The following is a 20,047-nucleotide window of genomic DNA, read 5'->3' on the forward strand; positions in this document are numbered from 1 at the left end:
GATCAGTTCCCTGGACCCAGCATATACATGTGGACAGAATTAATGTCTATACTATACATCTTCAGTGGGGAAGAGAAGGGAGTGATCAGACGGGCTATGAGGATATGGGAAAGGGAACATCCTCCCGGCCAGGGAATTGTCCCGGCCTAACAAAAGTTTCCCGGTATAGACCCTGAATGAGATAATAGGCCGGAGGATAGGGCTCAGATGAGAGACCTTAGGAACCTCATCATCAGGGAAATCAAGGAGTCCGTTCCCCAAGCACAGAATGTCTCCAAGGCATTTGAGATATAGCTCCATCAGCATTCCTACAGAAGCTCAGGGACCAGATGAGGAAGTATTCTGGTCTAAATACAGAGAATGCTTGTAGGACAGGGACTCTTAAAAGTCACCGTTGTAACAGAAACTGGCTAAGTATTTGTAAGAAATTGCAGAAGGTAGATGAATGGGCCAAATAGAGCAACTGAAAAACCCCTCAGGAAAACTCAGAACATGTATGTTAGAAGAGTGGAGGAGAAGCAGGAACTTCAAAAAGCTGCAGGATATCTCTGCAAATCTAGGAACTTTTTAGCTGCCAGATACTGAGTTTGAGTACAGTCCTTCACCGTGTGGAAAAGAACAAGGATTGGAAGCATGTTATGGTTAAATCTAAAGAAGTAAGGGTATTTAGAAAGTTTGTGAATGTTGCAGAAGGTCTGTGGAAAAGTTGTAATAATAAAAAGGAAAGTTATGGAAGTTTTAAACCTGGGAAAAGGAAATCTCAGCTGCTTGTGTTCTGATTTTATAAGTGTACCTTCGTCTGTTCTGCTGTGGAATTTTCTGTATATTTTTGACCAATGAGACCTAGGAAAGGTTGTCTGTAAACCAGCTGGCAAAAATTCCTTTTGCCACCCAGAATCCAGGAAGGGTCATTCAGGGCTGCCGAGTTCTCCAGCCTGGACAAGTGAGCATGTCTCTGCCAAGGGCACGTCTCTCTAGGAGGCCAGTGGACATACTGCAGAGAGAGGGCCCAGCTATCTGTGTTTTGAATTATTGCTCTGTTTATACTCTGAAAGGAAAACCTGAGGTTTCCCAGGGAAATTTAAAATTTCACATGAAAGAAAGGGAACCAGGGAAAGTGTAAGGCATGTAAATGAAAAGGTTTGTTAGTTTATAAAGGTTTTGAGAAGAAATTGTATGGTTTTAGTAATGGAAGGTATAATGCATGGAAATGCAGTTTTGAAGGACAGGATTTTCCTTCACGCCTTTATATTTTTCTCCCTACCGGAACCCTCCAGTATTTGGCATTGTAAAGAAGAAGTGACATAAGGTTCCTTTGCATAAAACTAATAAGACCAGTTGCTAATGGTGGTTTTGTCATCCGAGGCTTTGACTGGAATGTCATGCCTGAAGGAGGCATGCCTAGGCTGATGAAAGCCGATGAGGGAAAGGCCTAGCACCTTGGTTGGTTGTGCGATCCATGGCAATCTTTCTAGGGAAGGAACGAAGGTTGCTTAATTTACAGGCAAGAAGAATGGCAAATGCCTTGCAACTGGATGTCTTCCCAATAAGACAGTCTTGCAAATTTAGAGACTGGTTTGTGAATTGTGTTGTGTAAATTAACATGTGTGTTCTTTCTGTTTTCAAAGGGCATAAGCCTATGATCTCATTACCTGAGTGATTGTCTGTACATACAAGCCTCACTTAAGAAGCCCATCTGCATTGCTGCCTCCTGACACTCAACAGTTTGGCTGAACTAAGTGGCTGGGTTGGTCAGTGGGCTTCACTTTAAAACTGATCTTTTGCTTAAAATAACTTTAAGCAAAGGAGCTCCTCCCCCAAACTGCCAGCCTCTCCAGTGCAACCCTCTTCTTCTGACACTGAACCAGCCACAGGCCTTAAGTCAGGAACCCCATGTGGCTACCAGAGTTTATGGCCTAGGAGCTGATGTATCTGGCATAGATCCAGTAGGGTGGGTAGGTCTTCACTTCGTGACAACTCCTCCTTCCCTAGAAAATATAACTACCCCCACCCAGACCTCAGAAACACCTCAGAAAAGACCCCAGAATGATCCAGCCAAGGTAAAAGTTTTTGAGGTATTAGTTCTCAGACAAACCTTAGAGATAGAGACTGGGTATGGACACGCAAATGCTTGGGTAGAATGGGTCAAATTTACCATTAAATCCCTGAATAAAAGCCATGTTATGCTTATACCACAGGGAGACCCCAGGCACAGTTGTACCATTTCCACTAGGCTGGGACTCTGACCCCTCGGGAATGGCCTGTGTGCTCGCTCTCTACCAGGATGAGAATGCATGGGGAAATGAGACTTGCAGAAGCTTGTCTCTCCTCTTCCCTCTATAAGGAGTAATGGGACTCAATCCCTCCCTTCATACTCAGTGGGGCCCATGAATTACTCTTCTTGCCTCTCTAGGTGGGAAGCGAATTCCAGTACCCCTGTGGGAGAACTCCGAACATGTACTCATACCAGAAATGCGAGCCACCTTCACAGTGGGGCTGGCGACTATATTCCCCTCCGAATCCCCAGAGCAGATGTCTGGTGGTATTGTGAGCAGAGGAGTCTCTGGAAAAATTTCCCTGACAGGTGGAGTGGAACCTGTGCCCTGTTTCAACTGGCTATCCCATTTACCCTAGCATTTCCAAAACTGGTCCAGACTGCCCCTGCTAGGAAAAAAGAAGTCAATGGCGCCTGGTGGATCCTTTGATCCTCATATCTATATTGACACCGTTGGGGTCCCCAGAGGAGTTCCAAATGAGTTTAAAGCTAGAAATAAGATAGAAGCAGGGTTTGAGTCAGTGCTCTTCTGGTGGTTGACCATTAATAAAAATGTTGATTGGATAAACTATATTTATTATAACCAGCAGAGGTTTATCAATTATAGTAGGAATGCTATAGAAGGAATTGCTCAACAATTAGATGCCACCAGTCGAGTGGCTTGGGAGAACAGGATGGCACTGGATATGATGCTGGCAGAAAGGGGAGGTGTATGTATAATGCTCAGGGGACAGTGTTGCACCTTTATCCCTAATAATACAGCCCCTGATGGATCTATCATTAAGGCTCTGCAGGGACTAACTACCTTAGCAAATGAACTAGTGGAAAACTCAGGTATTGACAATCCCATAACAGGATGGGTAGAAAATTGGTTTGGCAACTGGAAAGGAATGATCTCATCAGCTCTTGTAGCAGGCGTCCTCATAGCTTTAGGATGTTGTACTATTCAGAGGTTTAGTTCAGAGACTAATTGAGACTGCACTAACTAAACGAATGCCAGCAACTTTTCATAATCTCCCCCTCCTAGAGGCCAAAGGGAATCCTAACTATCAGGAAGAAAGTCGAGAAATCCTCCTTAGATTCGAAGGGATAAATAGAATGGTTTAAGTAGTCAATTTTCCAAAAGAGACAGGGTGGAATTGTAGAAAACAAGGAAACAGTGACTCCCAAACCAGTAGAAAATCAGTAATAACAAAGGGCAAGTGTAATTAAAGGGTCTCGGAGAAGGGAGTTGACAACATTAGCATATTTACAAATCACAATAGGGGCATTTAGATGTTTGCCTTAGATTGTAACTCCAGAGTAACCAGTAATGGAGAAATGGGGAAGAAGGAGAGGGGTAGGGGAAGCTAATCTCGTTAGGGTGGGGAAGCTAATCAATTTCACTTTAGGATGAGGAAGCTAATCAATTTCACTTTGGGGTGGGGCACTTTACTATAAAACCAGCTTTCTTTGTCTATTTCGTGCGCACATTCTCCTGGCTGAGGGTGCCCCTGACTCTGCAGACTTGTGAATAAATGCCTCGCTTTGCTGCTCAAGTCCTGTGTCCCGGTTTTTATTGTTGAGCGTTTCTCCCAAAGGGACAGAAAGTTCTAAATACTTCAGGAAACAAACAAAAGGACACCATTACCTCATTCACATTACAGCGTACATCTATGCTTTTGGAGCTAATTCCTCCAGGCACCCAAGCCTAATTCTGTGTTTGAGTAGCACTTACTTTTTTTTTTTTTTTTAAGATTTATATTTTAGAGAGAGAAGAAGGGAGGGAGAAATAGAGCGGGAGAAACATTGATGTGTGAGAGAAACATCTAACAGTTGCCTGCATGTGCCCTGACTGAGAATGGAACTGGCGATCCCTTGGTTTGCAAGACAGTGCCCAACTAACTCACTGAGCCACACCAGTCAGAGCCATTTACTCTTTTTTAAGAACTTTCTCACACATACCTCATTTGATCTTCAAAAAATGGATTTACCTTATGCAAGGCAGGCATTAATCATTTCACTTTACATTGAGACTGAGACAAGTTGTTTACTTCCCACTACTGTTTTCTAGAATACAGCTCCACTGTGACGTAGCAGCAACCTTGCTGCTACAGGAGGATACCACTCAGCCTGGCTGAGAACTTCACCTCCTTAAGAGTGGATGATGAAAGGCAGCAATGACACACACAGCAGCACCTGCTGGAAGCTTCTCCCTGGTTTGGAAAGGCAGGGGTTCAATGACCCCCAGGGAAATTGGCCACTTACTGTGGGGGCTGTCTTTAGTCAAGACATTTGATACACGGAACAGAGAACTACTCGAAACAGGTGAAGTCTTTGAATGAGCAGCAAGCATCAACCCAGGCAACTGATGGTAAACCTGACAAAGAATCCATCCTTCCTGGAGAAGCCACTCTTGGCCACTTAAATTCAATTAAATGACTTACTGTGTACCTCTCAGTTTTTTTCTTTTCCCATCACAGCAGATGCTAACTTGTTACTTTAGTTTTTATTTTATTTTAGCAGCCTTTAAAAAGAAATTGATTTGAGAGAGAAACATCAATTTTTGCTGTTTTACTTATTTATGCATTCATTGGTTGATACTTACATGTGCCATTGTTACAGAGTGGGGTCCCCAAAACTCCCCAGAGCCTGCAGTTGAGGGATGGGGGAAGGGAGCAGCCTTCAGGATGCCTTTGCATATCTATGGCTGGTAACTAGTGTCTCAGTTATGCAAATAGATTTGGTTCTTCCAAGGCCGCAAGGAGATGGGAGGGGTTTTATCCCTAGAATGGTAAGGAAAGCATACAGGGCTTGTGCAAGGTTCTGTGAAGGGTCAGAACAGGTTACCCTGCCCACTGTGGCACAGGCGATGGTCAGGGATTTTAAAAAAAGGTGGTAGCCATTTAGCCATTTGCAGAAAGAACACCATGCAGTTTTAGAAGGAAGGAGAGAGCACCATGCGGTTTACAAGGAGGCATGGGAGCACCATGCAGTTTTAGAAGGGAAGAGAGAACTATGCGGCTTTGAAAGGGAAAAGAGAACGATGCATGATCCAGTGCAACACAATACATGTTTTCCTGGACTGTTATACGGAGGCTGATGACATCGTACCCCAGATCCTGAAGGAAACAGCTGACAGATAAGAAATAGGGAACTATTGTGCATGGCATTGGTTTATAGCCTTTTGGGGAGCAAGGGAAGTGCTGGGTCCTGTGGGAGAACAGGGCTCTGAGCTGAAGTGCTCACTGCCCTCCCCAGGTTGGAATATTATAAATAAAGAACTGTTTTCCTCAACACTAAGTGTTGGGTTTTACACCAAGGTGCCATGTGAAAGAATCCCCTTTCGCTTATTAACACCCTGACCAAGGATTGAACCCACAATCCTGGTATATCAAGACTGGGAGACCAGTATGTATGGTACTGAGGGCTGTAGCCACTGTGTAGAACCAGGACCAAAATATGGGCCCATAAGTCTTAACCGGCTGGCAAATGCACCCCACATACCATACTGCCAGTCTCACACTCCAAGGGGTTTAGAAGTAGAATAGGAATGCAATGTACTCTTTGAAGCTGATGAAACTTGCTTGCTCTGTGTAGCTTCAAATTCTTATCAGTAGAATGTGAAAACAAAATGTTTAAGTGAAAAGAAGCATCTGGACTTCTATGATATGCCTTGGTGCTTCGCAGTCTTCCTACCTATCTCCCTATGCTGATTTATGTTTCCTTTTGTTGTTACTCCCTACCATTTGGTGGAGGTCTGCATGCTTACCCCATGCATTTCTGCATGTAGCAAACTCAATAAAAACCCAGACCGAGAAAAGAGTGATCAGTGATCTCCTATGAGAGACACTCACCCTTCTCTCTTCTCACACAATTTATTTCTGAGTCAGTTCTTTCATCCGCACCGAGGGAGCTGCAGGACAGGGAACCTCGTACGAGACGACACAATAACAAACTGAACTACCCGGCCAGGGCCTAACTGCCTTTTAATATTTGCTTTATAAAATTAGAAAAAGGCAATAGTAGCACAAAAAACAGCCCTTGTCCTCAATCAGGGACAGAGTCCCCAATCCCAGGAGCTTCACAAAGTAGATGGTCCATTAAGTCCCATTTGATTTCCTTTTAGCCGAAAATCCTTGAGGAAATGCTGACAGCTGCACATCTAAAATGCACTGCCCCAAACATCTGCCCAAGAACATAGTCTCTTTCTGCCCCACAGCACAGGGAAGATGCTGCGACAGGGCTCCTGTTCATTTCTAGGACCGTTTAATCCCCCATCTATGAAATCTGTAAACCAAAACTCTGGGCAAACTTTCTGAATACACCAAGTTTTCCAGACAGCCTTTTTCTAACAGGGAAGGTCCTTCAATGTAATAGCTCTGCATATTTAATTTAGAAACAATCACATAACAAGACTGTAATTCTTTCAAGACACACAACAGAGATCTGTAATCCATCTATCAAAATGCCCATTATACTGGCCTGTGTCTGACAGGATTTTCATATAGTCAAGCACAATTGAGCACCTGCCTTATGCCAGGTACCACCGTAAGTCCTTAAAACATAAAGATAAATAAAACTCTGCCATCTTTCTCTCACAGGTCACTGGGTCTAACAAGAAAAAGAGACATAAATACTGTCTTAATTTACACAATGCCTGTGGCAATGCTATTTTGGTGATTTACAGAAGGACTAGAAACAGGAAGAAAAAAACTGCATGGAAGAAGAGTAAAGGAAGGCTTCTGGAAGCAGCCAAGATTTGTTCTAGCAGTGTAAGTGTATGTGTTGTTGATGTACAAAAATGCCTTCAATTTCTGAATACTGACTTTTTATCCTGCTATTTTGCCAAATTCACTTATTAGGTCGAGTAGATTTTTGTTGGAGTCTACAGGATTTTCTATGTACGCTATCATGTCATTTGCAAATATTGACAGTTCTACTTCCTCCTTTCCAATTTGGATGCCCTGGGACAAATCCCACTTGATCATGGTGTAAGATCTTTTTAATAATGTTGCTGGATCCAGTATGCCAATATTTTGTTAAGGATTTTAGCATCTATGTTCATCAGATATATTGGCCTATAGTTTTCTTTGTTGTGTCTTTACCTGGTTTTGGAATTAGGATAATACTGGCCTCACAGAAAGAGTTTGGGAGTCTTCCCTCTTGGATTTTTTTGGGAATAGTTGGAGAGAGAGAGGAGTTAGTTCTTCCCTAAATGTTAGGTAAAATTTGCCTGTGGAGCCATCTGTTCCAGGGCTTTTGTGTGCTGGGAATGTTTTGATTACTGCTTCAATTTCACTAGTTCTTATTAGTTTATTCAGGCATTCTGCTTCTTCTTGGTTCAGTTTGGGAAGATCATATATTTCCAGAAATTTGTCCATTTCACCCAGGTTGTCAGATTTCTTAGTATATAGTTGTTCATAGTAATTCCTTACAATCCTTTGTACTTATGTGGTATTGGTTGTGAAGTCTTTTTTGTTTCTGATTTTACATTTGAGTCTCATAGGTGCTTATTTTCATTTGATTCCAGAAACCTTGATTTCTTCCTTGATCGCATTGTTAACCTATTCATTATTTAATAGCATGCATTCAGTCTCCATGAATTTGAATGTTTTTCAGTTTTTTCCTTGAGGTTAGTTTCTAGTTTCAAGCCATTGTGATCTGAGATGATGCTTGATATAATTTCAATTTTCTTGAATTTGTTGAGGCTTGATTTCTGTCCTAGCAGTGGTCTACCTTTGAAATCATTCCATAAGTATTTCAAAAGAATGTATATTTTGCTTCTTTGGTGTGAAAGGTTCTGTATATATCAGTGAAATTTCATCTGCTCTGGAGTGTTGTTCAGTGCTACAATATCCTTGTTGTTTCTTTGCTTGGAAGACCTCTCCATTGTTGACAATGGGTTAAAACCCCCTACTATGAGTGTGTTGCTGTTGATATCTTTCTTGAAGTCCTTCAAGATTTTCTTTATATATTTGGGTGCTCCTATGTTGGGTGCATATGTTTACAAGATATGTTATATCTTCTGGATGGATTATTCCCTTAAGTATTATGAAATGTCCTTCTTTCTTTTTATGGCCTTTGTTTTGAAATCTATTTTGTCTGATATAAGTATTGTTACCCCATATTTTTTTCCCTGTTTGCTCGAAATATTTTTTCCATCTCTTCACTTTCAGTCTGTGAACATCTTTTGTTCTGAGGTGGGTCTATTGTACACAGCATATATGTGGGTCATGTTTTCTTATCCATTCAACTACCCTGTGTGTTTTGATTGGAGCATTTAATCCATTTACATTTAAGGTTATTATCGATAGGTACTTATTCATTGTCATTTTTTCCCCTTTGTACCTGTTTTCCCCTCTCTCTTTCTTCATCTTCTTAAGTCAGTCCCTTTAGCATCTCTTATGATACTGGTTTGGTAGAGATATATTCTTTCGGCCTTCTTTTGTCTGGGAAAATCCTACTTCTTCCATTTTGAATGAGAGCCTTGCTGGGTAGAGTAGTCATGGTTGTAGGCCTTTGCTTTTCATTGCTTAAAATATTTTTTGCCGTTCCTTTATGGCTTGTGTTTCTGTTGAGAAATCAGCTGATAACTTATCAGAGCTCCCTTGTATGTTATTAGCTGTTCCTCTCTTGCTGCCTTTAGGATTCTCTTTGTCTTTGAATGTTGCCATTTTAATTATGATGTGTCTTGGAGTGGGTCTTTTTGGGTTCAGCTTCATTGGGACCCTCTGTGCTTCCTAGACTTGCGTGACTTTTTCTCTCATAAGTTAGGGAAGTTTTCTGTCACTTTTTCAAACAGGTTTTCTATCCCTTGCTCCTCTTCTTCTCCTTCTGGTATCCCTATGATTCAGATATTATTGTTACGTTTCATGTTGTCCTGCTGCTCTCCTAAACCTTCTTCATTATTTTTCAGTCTTTTTTTCATTTTGTTGCTCTGCCTGGAATTTTTTTCTACTTTGTCCTCCATGTTGCTGATCTAATCCTCTGCTTCATCTAGTCTGCTTTTAATTCCTTCTACTGTGTTCTTCAATTCAGAAATTGTATTCTTCATTCCCTCCTGGCTCTTATTGATAGTGTCTATGTCCTTTTTAATACTGGTGTAGTTCACAGTAAGTTCCTTGTAGCTTCCCTGGAGTTCTTTGTAGTTCTCTCTGAATTCACTGAGCTTCCTCATAACCATTATTTTGAATTCAATGTCTGATAATTTGTTTGCCTCTAGTTCATTTAGCACTCTTTCTGGGGATTCCTCCTTTCCTTTCAATTGGGGGTTGTTTCTTTGTCTCCCCATTTTAGGTGATTCTTGTTTGTTTCTACTTCTTAGATTGATTTGCTTTGATTCCCTGTCTTCGTGGTGTGACCTTCTGTGGTAGGAGACCTGCGGCATTCAGTGGTGCAGTGTCCTTGATCTCCTGAACTTGATGCTCTTGGGATGTCCATTATGCCATTTATATGGGCTGTCTGGTTGTAACTGGGTTTTGGTTGTCGCTGTTTCACTCCTTGGTGGGTCCTTCCTTCTGGGTAGCTGACTGAGAGTCACTCCATCCTCCATGTCTTGTATACTGTAGTAGAGGTGCTGTAATTTTGTGACTACTGGCCCGATTTCGAACTGCTTCCTCCTGTAATTTTTGCCCGACAATTTTTCCCCCTGGAACCAGTTCTGTCTATAGTTAGGACAGCTTATCTGATCATTTTTATATGATGAATTGGAGGACTGGCAGTGGTTCTGTCAAAAACTCATTTATAAAAATTCTGGTCTGGAAAGATGGCTTTCCTAGGGGTTCCTTCCCTAACTACAACCCAATACTATTCAAAAATCTACCTTTAGAATACATAATTAAGAAGAAGAGATTTTTTGACCCAATATTCAGTTTTAGAATTTATACAGCTATATGTTGCAATAGTTAGCCCAGAGGGTATTAATAGGCCTCCCTAGATCACAATGATTTCCTTGCTGAGACCCCCAAACACAGGGGTAAGCCCCAGTAGCCATGTCTATAATATGGGACAGAGGCCTTCATATCCACTGGCTAATGAGGTGGGGAGACATTGACCCAAACTGGGCGAAATAGATACTCTTGAAGTGCGTTTGGGGAGTCAAAGTAATCAGAATCAGGTGAGGCTGAGTCACGTAGGTGGTAATACAGAAGGCTCACCAGCTCAGGACATTGAGATGTCAAGCAGCCCTAGCTCTCTCTCATCCTCTTATCATTTCTCTGAATAATGAACAGTTATAAGCTTGTTTGCCTGGCTTGTTCAGAGTCCATTTCTGATGTTTGCCAACAAAGGAATTAAATACAAACATGCTGATAATGACTCTGACTTGATAAAGTCCTCAAAAAAACACCCTGGGAAAATTAGCAAGAAAATAACCCAAACATAACCCAGTAAAAGGTGCCTTCTACTGAACTCAGATATTTACTTATTTACTTATTTATTTTTTAATGAGGGGACATGAGGCTGACCTTAAGCTTATCTGTCAAGGCTAGTACGCTGATAAATTCAGATTTCAAATCTGTCAAAATATACTTTCTTTTAGAAATTTAGAATCACAGATTTCTACTCACTGGGCTCACTTCTCTATAATTTTACCATACTCACTAACTACAAAGTAGACACACGATTAGTTTGAGCTGAGTAAGGTTCAAAAGTGGGGAAGATGTTTTGCCTCTACAATAAGAAACATTCTTTCGCGAGCAGTGGTCCCAAGTTTTACTCAACTATTTGCTCAGCTTTTCAGCAGGTACAACTAGGATAATACTATGTCACCTATTTTCATCTTAAAACACCATCAATTCCCCACCCTACACCCTAGTCACTGGCCTAGTAATTTTCAAGACAATCCTTCAAAATACAACACTAGTTTTCTTCTCAATCTATCACTTAGTGCTGACTGTTGATCTAAGAGCAGCAAGGATGTTCCAGGCTTCCTGGATGAGGAAATGGGAACAAATAAAGTATGTCTACAAAAGATTGTGAACACACACAGCATAATGGAAAAGAAGATCAGAAAGAGATGGGGTGAGGAAGTGTGGGCTCAATGGTGTAAAGAAAGCAGAAGGCAGTGAAAAAGGGTTTGTGTTTGTGTGTATTCACAGCATCCTGCCCCCTCTCTACCACAGTATGTAAGCACTCACCACATTGCAGTAGTTTGTTCAGCCAACCTCCAAACTCTAACATCTGACAAAGAAAGGAGAAGTGCTGTATGCTTCACCGTTTTCCCAAAGGCTGCCTGGAACAATGACTAGCAATAGTAGGTTCCTCATGAGTATTTCTGGATCAATGAATGTATGAATTAACAAATGGATGAATGCAAGACCTAGTGAACAGAATCAGAAAGTAGAGGTAGGAATATATACAATGTTTTGCATTGTAATCTGAATGAGAGAGAAATTCAAGAGGTAGATAAAGATATATCTGTATACGCACCCACACATATAGCACCACACATTAAAAAAAAGTCAACAACAGTGGAGGCCAACCCAATATTCTAATAAAAGCAATGCTCGGATATTCAGAACCAATGCTTTTCTCCTGATGCTGGTGAAAACCCCACAGAAAAGACTTGCATAAATCTAGTCTATGTGAGTATCAATTAAAATGACACCCACCTCACATGGGCTAAAAATATCCATGAGAACAAATGACATCCGTTTAGATTGCTGTGAAGAGCACAGAGCAGCCAGCCCCACAGTGACTTGTGGCAGAAGAGAGACGTTGGTTTGTTAAGGGTAGTCAGTGTGGGTAAGTGACAGAGGGAAGGCTAAATGTGACAATGATCATATCATAACCAAAGACTATTACAGAAAACAGTAAAACAACAAATTTAAGTTATCATTTCCTACTAGTCAATCTACTTACATGAAAGTGCCCAATGTTATAATTCTATACAGTACAGTCTTCAACATAAATGGCAGGTAACAATAGTTTCATTTTCCTAATACTCAGCAAGTACCAAAATATTTATTTTCTTCAGCAACAGAATTAGTACAGAACAAGGGAAATTAAATGTTCAGTTTTACACATATCTTTAGGTTTCATTACACATAATAAAATTTATTTTTCCTTGAGTAAATCCTAAATTAGAAAGCAGCACACCAGGGGCCCTAACTAGTTTCCATAACCCTCAAATGGTTCCTGTGACCAAACATGTTTTGAACTATCACAGCTCTACAAAATTAAGTGGGTCTCATTCCTTCAATTTTCTTCACTGCTTCTCCCTTCATTATTTCAAATTGCAGAATAATGCCTTGTAATGAAGCTTTCTGATATCTTTTCCCATCATGACTACAATATGCCCAGTTCTAATCTATTTGTGAGGTGACAGATCATAAATGTTACAGGAAACATTTAACCTGACTGGACTCTAGAAAAAAACACAGAAGTAAAATCATTTAAAAATGCAATTAATCATGAAAAATAGTAAGCAAGTACTTAGTCAACCTTTGTGTAATGGTTATACCTATCAGCATCTAAAAATTCTAGCTCAATGTTCATGCCAACTCTGCTGTGAAATTCAATAAAATTTTCAAGTAACTAGTAACTGTACCTTGAACTATTCAAAACAGATAATCTTTTTTCGAAAAAAATTAAGGTACACTTTATATACTGTAAACCCTTTTGTATTGCACAGTTTTAACCATGAAATGATGTAACCACCACCAGAACTAGATCACCTGCCAAAACACCACTATAACCCCTTTGTGGTCAATACTTTTCCCCCATCCCCTGCCAACTGCTAATCTGCTTTCTGTCCCTTAGACTTGCCTTCTCCAGAATGTAATATAAATAGAAGTATACAGCATGTAGCTTTTTGAATACGGCTTTTTTCACCTAGTATAATGCATTTGAGATTAATCAATATCACTGCAGCACACTGTGAGACTTGCAACAAGGCACTGGGCAGCTCAACCCTTAATCCTATCTCCAAGAACCCATGTCCTAACCTCTTTTTCTCTACCTGAATAAATCTTGTTTTCGCTCTCAAAAAAAAAAAAAAAAAAAAAAGAGAGAGAGAAAAATCAATATTGTTGCAGGTATCAGTAATTTATTCCTTAGTGTTAAGTAGTATACCACTGTACAGATGTACCAAAGCCTGTTAATCCATCTGTCAGTTGAAAAATACCTGGGTTATTTCTAGTCTGGGGCAATTACAAATAAAGATACTAAAAAGATCTGTGTACAGAATTTTGTGTGAACAAAATTTCATTAAATATTTAGGAGTGGGATTTCTTTTTGCCTTTTCTTTTTATTGTTGTTCTATGACAGTTGTCCCATTTTTCCCCCATGCTCTCCCCTGCTCTGCCCACCTCCCCCCTCTCCCACAGTCAATCCCCATTTAGTTGTCCATGTCCATGGGTCATTTATTCTAGTCAAGGGTCCTTGACTAGACCCTGCCCCTTCTTTCCCCTGCTTTTCAGGAGTGGGATTTCTTAGAAGTATTTTTGCAAGGTTAATTTTGCAGCTTTTGTTTTTAAGATATCGTCAGTGCACTAGGAGTTTGCTATTAAAAATAAATCCTTCCTTAAGTTATTTTACAAAGTGGTGATAATTTAACTCTTTCATAAATTTGAATCTTCATATACAGGAGTTATATGTACTTACACTGGTGAAAATTCAAACTCCTCATTTATTCACATCATAACATTTTAAACTGTGTACATTCTTGATAAATCACATATAACCTAAATTACAATTCTGATGTTTTACTCAGTATTCCTCCTAGAGTTAGCCATGCGGAAGTGATGGGGAAAAAAGGGAGGGCAGTAAGATTTAATTTTATATATCTCATTTAATCCTCACAATTAGGTGAGGTAGATGGCATTGTACTGGCAAGTAAACTGGGACTCAGAGAAGATAAGCAACTTACCTAAAGAGTTTGAGTGACAGGCACAGACAAAAGCTCATGTCTGTCTCACATGCCCAGGCTCTTTTTACTCTATTTTGGGCCCACAATTCCAAAAAACACTAATGCTGAGTTTATGTAATATTCAGGACTATGTAAGTAGCAATTCATAAGTGCATGTAGAAGGTAATGATGATTCTTCCACATGCTACCATACATGAAGGTAATTAAGCTTTTTATTATGATTAGCCTTAAAGATATGATTACATTATGATCATAAATAGGTTTTAAGAACATGTTCTTATCCTAAATTTTCTAGGATAACAGAATTGTGTAGGTAACCTATTTTGGTGGTGATCATTGCTAACCATACAACTAACTCTAAAATAAAACAGAAAATCTGATTGTTTAGCTCAATTTCACATATGAAAGGCACACGCGCTTAACAGATTTCCATAAAAACTGTATGTAGTATTTGCAGTGATGACTTTCACTTTAGTCCAGACACCAGAATATAATTTCCTTTGAAATATTCTGACTTTATTTGGTGTTCTATGCATTCACTGACCTAAAAGTCAGGAATTGATATCATGACTCCTACAGTCAAAATTACAGCTGTGAGACTGGGAACAAATGAACATATTCCTGTGGTTTGGAGATCTAGGGAAAGACATGTTAAATTCCACTCATCTTCCTCTCATCCCCCCAAAAGAATGTCAGTTTGTATCACAGATGAATTAAGTTGAAATTTTAAATATGTACCAATTGTGTTAATTCCCTGGGTTGAAAGTCCTTCAACCTGCATCACATTACCTAGTTAAGTTCAGGTATGAACAAGCCAGATGAATTACCGTAGCAGGATTTGAAGGTCACTGCATTTAATTTAATTTAGCAGCTAATAACTTAATGAGGACCAGTAGGCCTAACATTCACTGCCCAAGCACCCTCGAAAACCCAAAACTAAAGGGTTTATTATGAAGAAGTCTGATAAACAAAGTACCTGCTTTAAAAAAGCAAGCTACACTTTAGAAAAGAGAATGCAGACTGCCTTACCAAAAACAAGATAACTCAAAGGTTAAAATAAACTTGATTTTAGTGAAATTCTGTGACTTCTGTCATTTGTTTGAGTGGGTTGTGCTTATATTAATAAACAGGATAGGGGAGAAGTTGTTCATCCAGAATACAATTAATAAATAATACAGTAATAAACTGTTTTGTGTACTTAAAACTGTAAACCTACTATTGACCCACCCTGTATCACAGCCTCCCAGTACATCCAAATCACTAAACATTCCCTCAAGTGTACTCAATTTCTCTTCACAAACTTTTGTAAGAATGCTGGCCATGACACTGAATCAGTTTCCACTGCACTGCAAGAAACAGGACATTTTTTTTCCTAGAAGGTAGAGTTCCCTTATTTACATAAAAATTCTTTTCTGTGTCAGAAGAAATGGAAAATGATGATTCACTAAGGAAGAGACAGTTCATCAATGATGAGTACTTAACAAAGCCACAAGAGCCTTTGCCTTTGGGTCCACAATGTACCTAACAGGTATATATCCAAAAGACTTTGTTCCCCAAGTATGAGTAATTATAAGTACTCGGGAAGTGTCTAAAAATACAATTTCCTACAGTAAAGGCTTAATCAGCAGCTCTCAACCTGTGGGTCACGACCCCTTTGGGGGTCGAACGACCCTTTCACAGGGGTCGCCTAAGACCATCAGAAAACCCGTGTATAATTACATATTGTTTTTGTGATTAATCACTATGCTTTAGTTATAGTTGGGGGTCACCACAACATGAGGAACTGTATTAAAGGGTCATGGCATTAGGAAGGTTGAGAACCACAGGCTTAAATGAACCCTGTGGTATTGGCCTGGAATTGAAAGTCTCCATGAACAGATACACAAATATAGGTGTGCTTATACCTAAGCTAGAATACATATTTAATATCTGGGCTCTCTCTACTAAGAAGATAAAGAATCAAGAATACCCTAGAAACAATAATTACACCTAGAAACCAGATCTTAGTTTCTAAATACCATTCTTCAATAAAAAGAGCCAGGACTACTTGGAGAAGTTATTGATCCCAGGGCCAGGGGTGGGGGCAGAGTGAAATAGGGGTTGGAAGGAGAATATAAGATGATGCTGGAGTATCTTATTGGTGCCAGAAAGTAGGAAAGTACCCCAAACCAAAAAGAATAGGAGCATGTTAAATAAACACAGGAGTCAAAGTGAAGACAAAATGAGGACAACCTACATACTAAAATGTCATGAGTCCACACTGATACAAATTAAATTAATAAATAAGTAGAGATAAGAGAGAGCTTTCTCTTAAAAGATGAATTCTAATTATTAAGTAAAGAATGAGGGACACAGAACATCACAGTAATAATTGTGGCAGACAATGGATGTTAAAAAAAAAAGATGATTAAAGTTTGAGAAGGAATGGGATGGTTGCATATTCTCAAAGTATCTTTTCCAAGGTAGACTATATTCATTACAAAAGGACAAATAATTACTTCACAGCAGGGAAACCTCACCAGTAATAAGACACATCGACATCAGGAACCCACTTCCTGATGACTCACTGAAAAGGGCACATCATAGCTATGATTTTCTTGCCCAAACACATGACCTCCACCTAATTAGGAGTCATCAAACTCAAACTAGGGGAAATTCTACAAAATAACTGACCAGTACTCATTGAAAATATTAAGATCACGAAAGACTGAGGAACCGTCACAGACTGGAAGACTACAATAATATGACAACTAAATGCAAGGTGGGATTCTGGATTGGATCCTGAATCGGAAAAAGGACCTCTGCAGAAAATATCTGAATATACCTAAATAAAGTCTGTAATTTAGTTTTTAAAACAAACCAATTCCTGGGCTCCACTATCCCCTTCAATTCTGATTCAGTTTGTCTAGGACATCTGTTTTATATTTAAAGCTCAGCAAGGGTTCCAGCGATCAGAGCTGAAAACCAATGTCTTGGAAATCACCATCCTTGGCTGCCACTAGAATCACTGAGGAGCTCTGAGGAATCCCAATGCCCAGGCCACCCCCTCCCCCCAGATTACAGACACAAATACTTCTTAAAGCCCCCAAGTGGCCCCAAAATAGCAGCTTATCAAACTATGTCTAATGATCCAAGGAAGTAGATCAATTCCCAGTCCCCTCTGGAAAACCTCAGTGGCAGGGGAGTGATGAGAATTGGAAAGTATACTTCGGCTTCTCTCCTGCCTCACATCCCCTGAATGAATTCCTTTTTCAATTTGAATCTTATGACTAAATATAAATCTGTAATTGTTATGACTTCATGCTTTATTAGAATATATGTGACATGACAACTAACTTTTATAATCTCAGCTATTGACCCTTGACCTAACTGAAGACAGCCTCTCTATTTGCATTTAAGTGAAAGTTTCACAGATAAGTCTCAAAGAATGCAGCAACATTCTAGAAATTACACAGCTTTCCCTACAGGTTTTCCTAGGATTTAGGCAAATACAGAAATTATCTATTCTAGAATTTTTTCAGTAGAACTGGGTTGTTTTGACTCTTCAATACCTAAGGTATGACTATAAAACAAACTATATAAAAAGTATTTTTCCTAAAGAGGTAATATTTTTATTTAGATCCTTTCTGATAGCTATGTTCACCTCCTCTAGCCTAGACTTACATCTGACTTTTTGAGACTTCTAAGGACAGTGATGAGACTACGACTTTTATTTTCTGTGTGCTAAACTGACTGACAAGCACCTGGATCAGATCTGTAATACTGGGCTTTTCCTAATCAACTGAGTGAAATTGTTCAACTGACTGAGAGTATATAATTAATATCTGGGAAACTAAAAGAGGTATCGAATAGTATTTATTTAGCTATCTGTTGGATATCTGTCCAGTTATGTTACTCACAAAATCAGAGCAGCAAACAATTCAGACATTGCATCTAACCAGCCTTAGTGTGGCAAAAAAAAAAAAAAAATACTTGCTGAATGAAGAGAATTTTTTAAAAAAATTGTTTAGTGTATATACGCTACAGTATTGTGGAGTAGTTGTATATGCATGTATGTTAGTCGTAAAGCTGTCTCCAAGTCTTTCTTTCTGAAAACAGATGAGGGCATAAATATAAAAATGCATAATAATTTTCAGTGTACACATAATTCTGGCCACAGCCTCTCAGTTACTCTTCTCCGAGTACCTGAGCTCATCTGTGGCATCAGGATAAAAGAGGCAAACAATTTGTGAAAACAAAAAGATTCTAACAGAATTTACTCCCCCAAACTGCCTAACTAGTAACTACCACTTTTCTGTGAGGAAATAAAACTCTATGCAAGATAAATATTTAATCAGTTAATCGGTTTTGTGAACATTGTCCACGCTGGGCTGAAAGAAAGTGTTTGGTTTTGGACCCATTCACCCAGTACTGTTCTAAGATTTCAGACAGTAGAGTAATGGCCAATGTGTTGGGAAAGGGGAGGGTTTCCTAACTCAGTATAAAGCACAGTGCCCCAAGCTACACACTCCACCTCCAGGGTGACCTGCTATCTTCTACCACTGTTTATGTTACTAAATCTTGCTGTAAATAATATAACAACACAAAATTCTCTCTGAAAAAAAGTGAGTTTTTGATACTCGACCATAGAGATGCCCAGGTCCTTTGATAATGAAAGCAGAGGGGTAAGGATGGAGAAACACCACCCTCAGGGCTTCCTCGATCCCCTGCAGAAGGTGAAAATGTGAAGATTCAACCAAGGTCAAGTTTCACTTCTGCCTCATGAACAGGGGTTCTCATCTCTAATAAGAATGACCTTTCTACCTCTAAGTCACAAAAGATTCAATTCTAGGAGTATTTATTAGGAATACAAGTTTGGGTAAGAACTCCTATAGTTCATTCAGCCCTAATTTTAAAAAATGCAATCAAAGGTAATTTAAAATAAGTGAGGGTAGGTAAGGCCAGTAGATTATTTTGGAACTTCGGGGTATTTGAATATGAAACAATTTGGCCTTTTCCTTGCCAAATAAAGGAATCATCTTCACTTGTTTAGAAATTATGGAAACATAATTTGTATTTTATTTTTTTAATCTTCACTCAAGGATATATTTTTGTTGATTTTAGAGAGAGAGGAAGGGTGGAGGGGAGAGAGAGAAACATCAATCAGTTGCCTCCCTCCCTACTGGAGATCCAACGATCTAACTGGCAACCATTTTGGTATACAGGGACATCACTCCAACAAATTGAGCCACCTGGCCAGGACTGGATACATTTTTTTTTTTTTTAATTCCCAGTTTCTAAGAAAGCACAAAAAGCTTTCTGTGTTTTGTTTTTGTTTTTAATACATACATTACATTCCAAACACATAAAATCATCTTTACGATGAAAACTTTCACCTTCCAGCAAGAGGTTTGCCCAGACAGCACATGACTAGTGAGGTCACTGAGGGCCTGGACCCTGAGAACCAGGATTTGTCGTCTCCTCCTCGCCATGCACACACCCAGGTTATAAAATCTAACTCCTATATAATCAGTACAGCTTATTAAGCAGATATCAAATCCAGTGTCCTGAACACTAGCCACTCAGAAAACCCAAGTTTCTCTTGGGGCAGGGAGGTAACCTGTGGAACTTTAAGGTTCTAACATTACCATAAAAGGGAACTGATAATAAAATGCAACCTAATCAAACACCCATTGCCCTCCCTTTAGAAAGCAGGAAACGTTAAGAACTCCTTTCTATGATGAGTGGTTTGTGCTAGTGCTGCTCACTAAATGAATTTTTAAAATACTTCATCAGCTATGTTCACTATTCTCCTTTCTAACCTTTGTAACAAAGATGCATGAATCCACATATACATACAGTTTATACTATTAAAATGGAAATCTCAAAAGTAAATTGCCTCTCAGTAGCACTTGACTTCTATTCATATTCCTGAGAACCCT

General features: G+C 39.4%; 1 protein-coding gene across 3 annotated transcripts in view; it reads right to left on the reverse strand.

Annotated features, from left to right (window-relative positions):
• LPIN2 (lipin 2) overlaps positions 1-20,047 on the reverse strand; it is a 114,873-nt gene that overhangs the window by 66,278 nt on the left and 28,548 nt on the right. The gene's annotated exons all lie outside the window — the stretch shown is intronic.

This window comes from Furipterus horrens, unplaced genomic scaffold (genome assembly GCF_987537825.1).
Source record: "Furipterus horrens unplaced genomic scaffold, mFurHor1.1.pri manual_scaffold_8, whole genome shotgun sequence".
In the NCBI taxonomy this organism is placed as follows: domain Eukaryota; kingdom Metazoa; phylum Chordata; class Mammalia; order Chiroptera; family Furipteridae; genus Furipterus; species Furipterus horrens.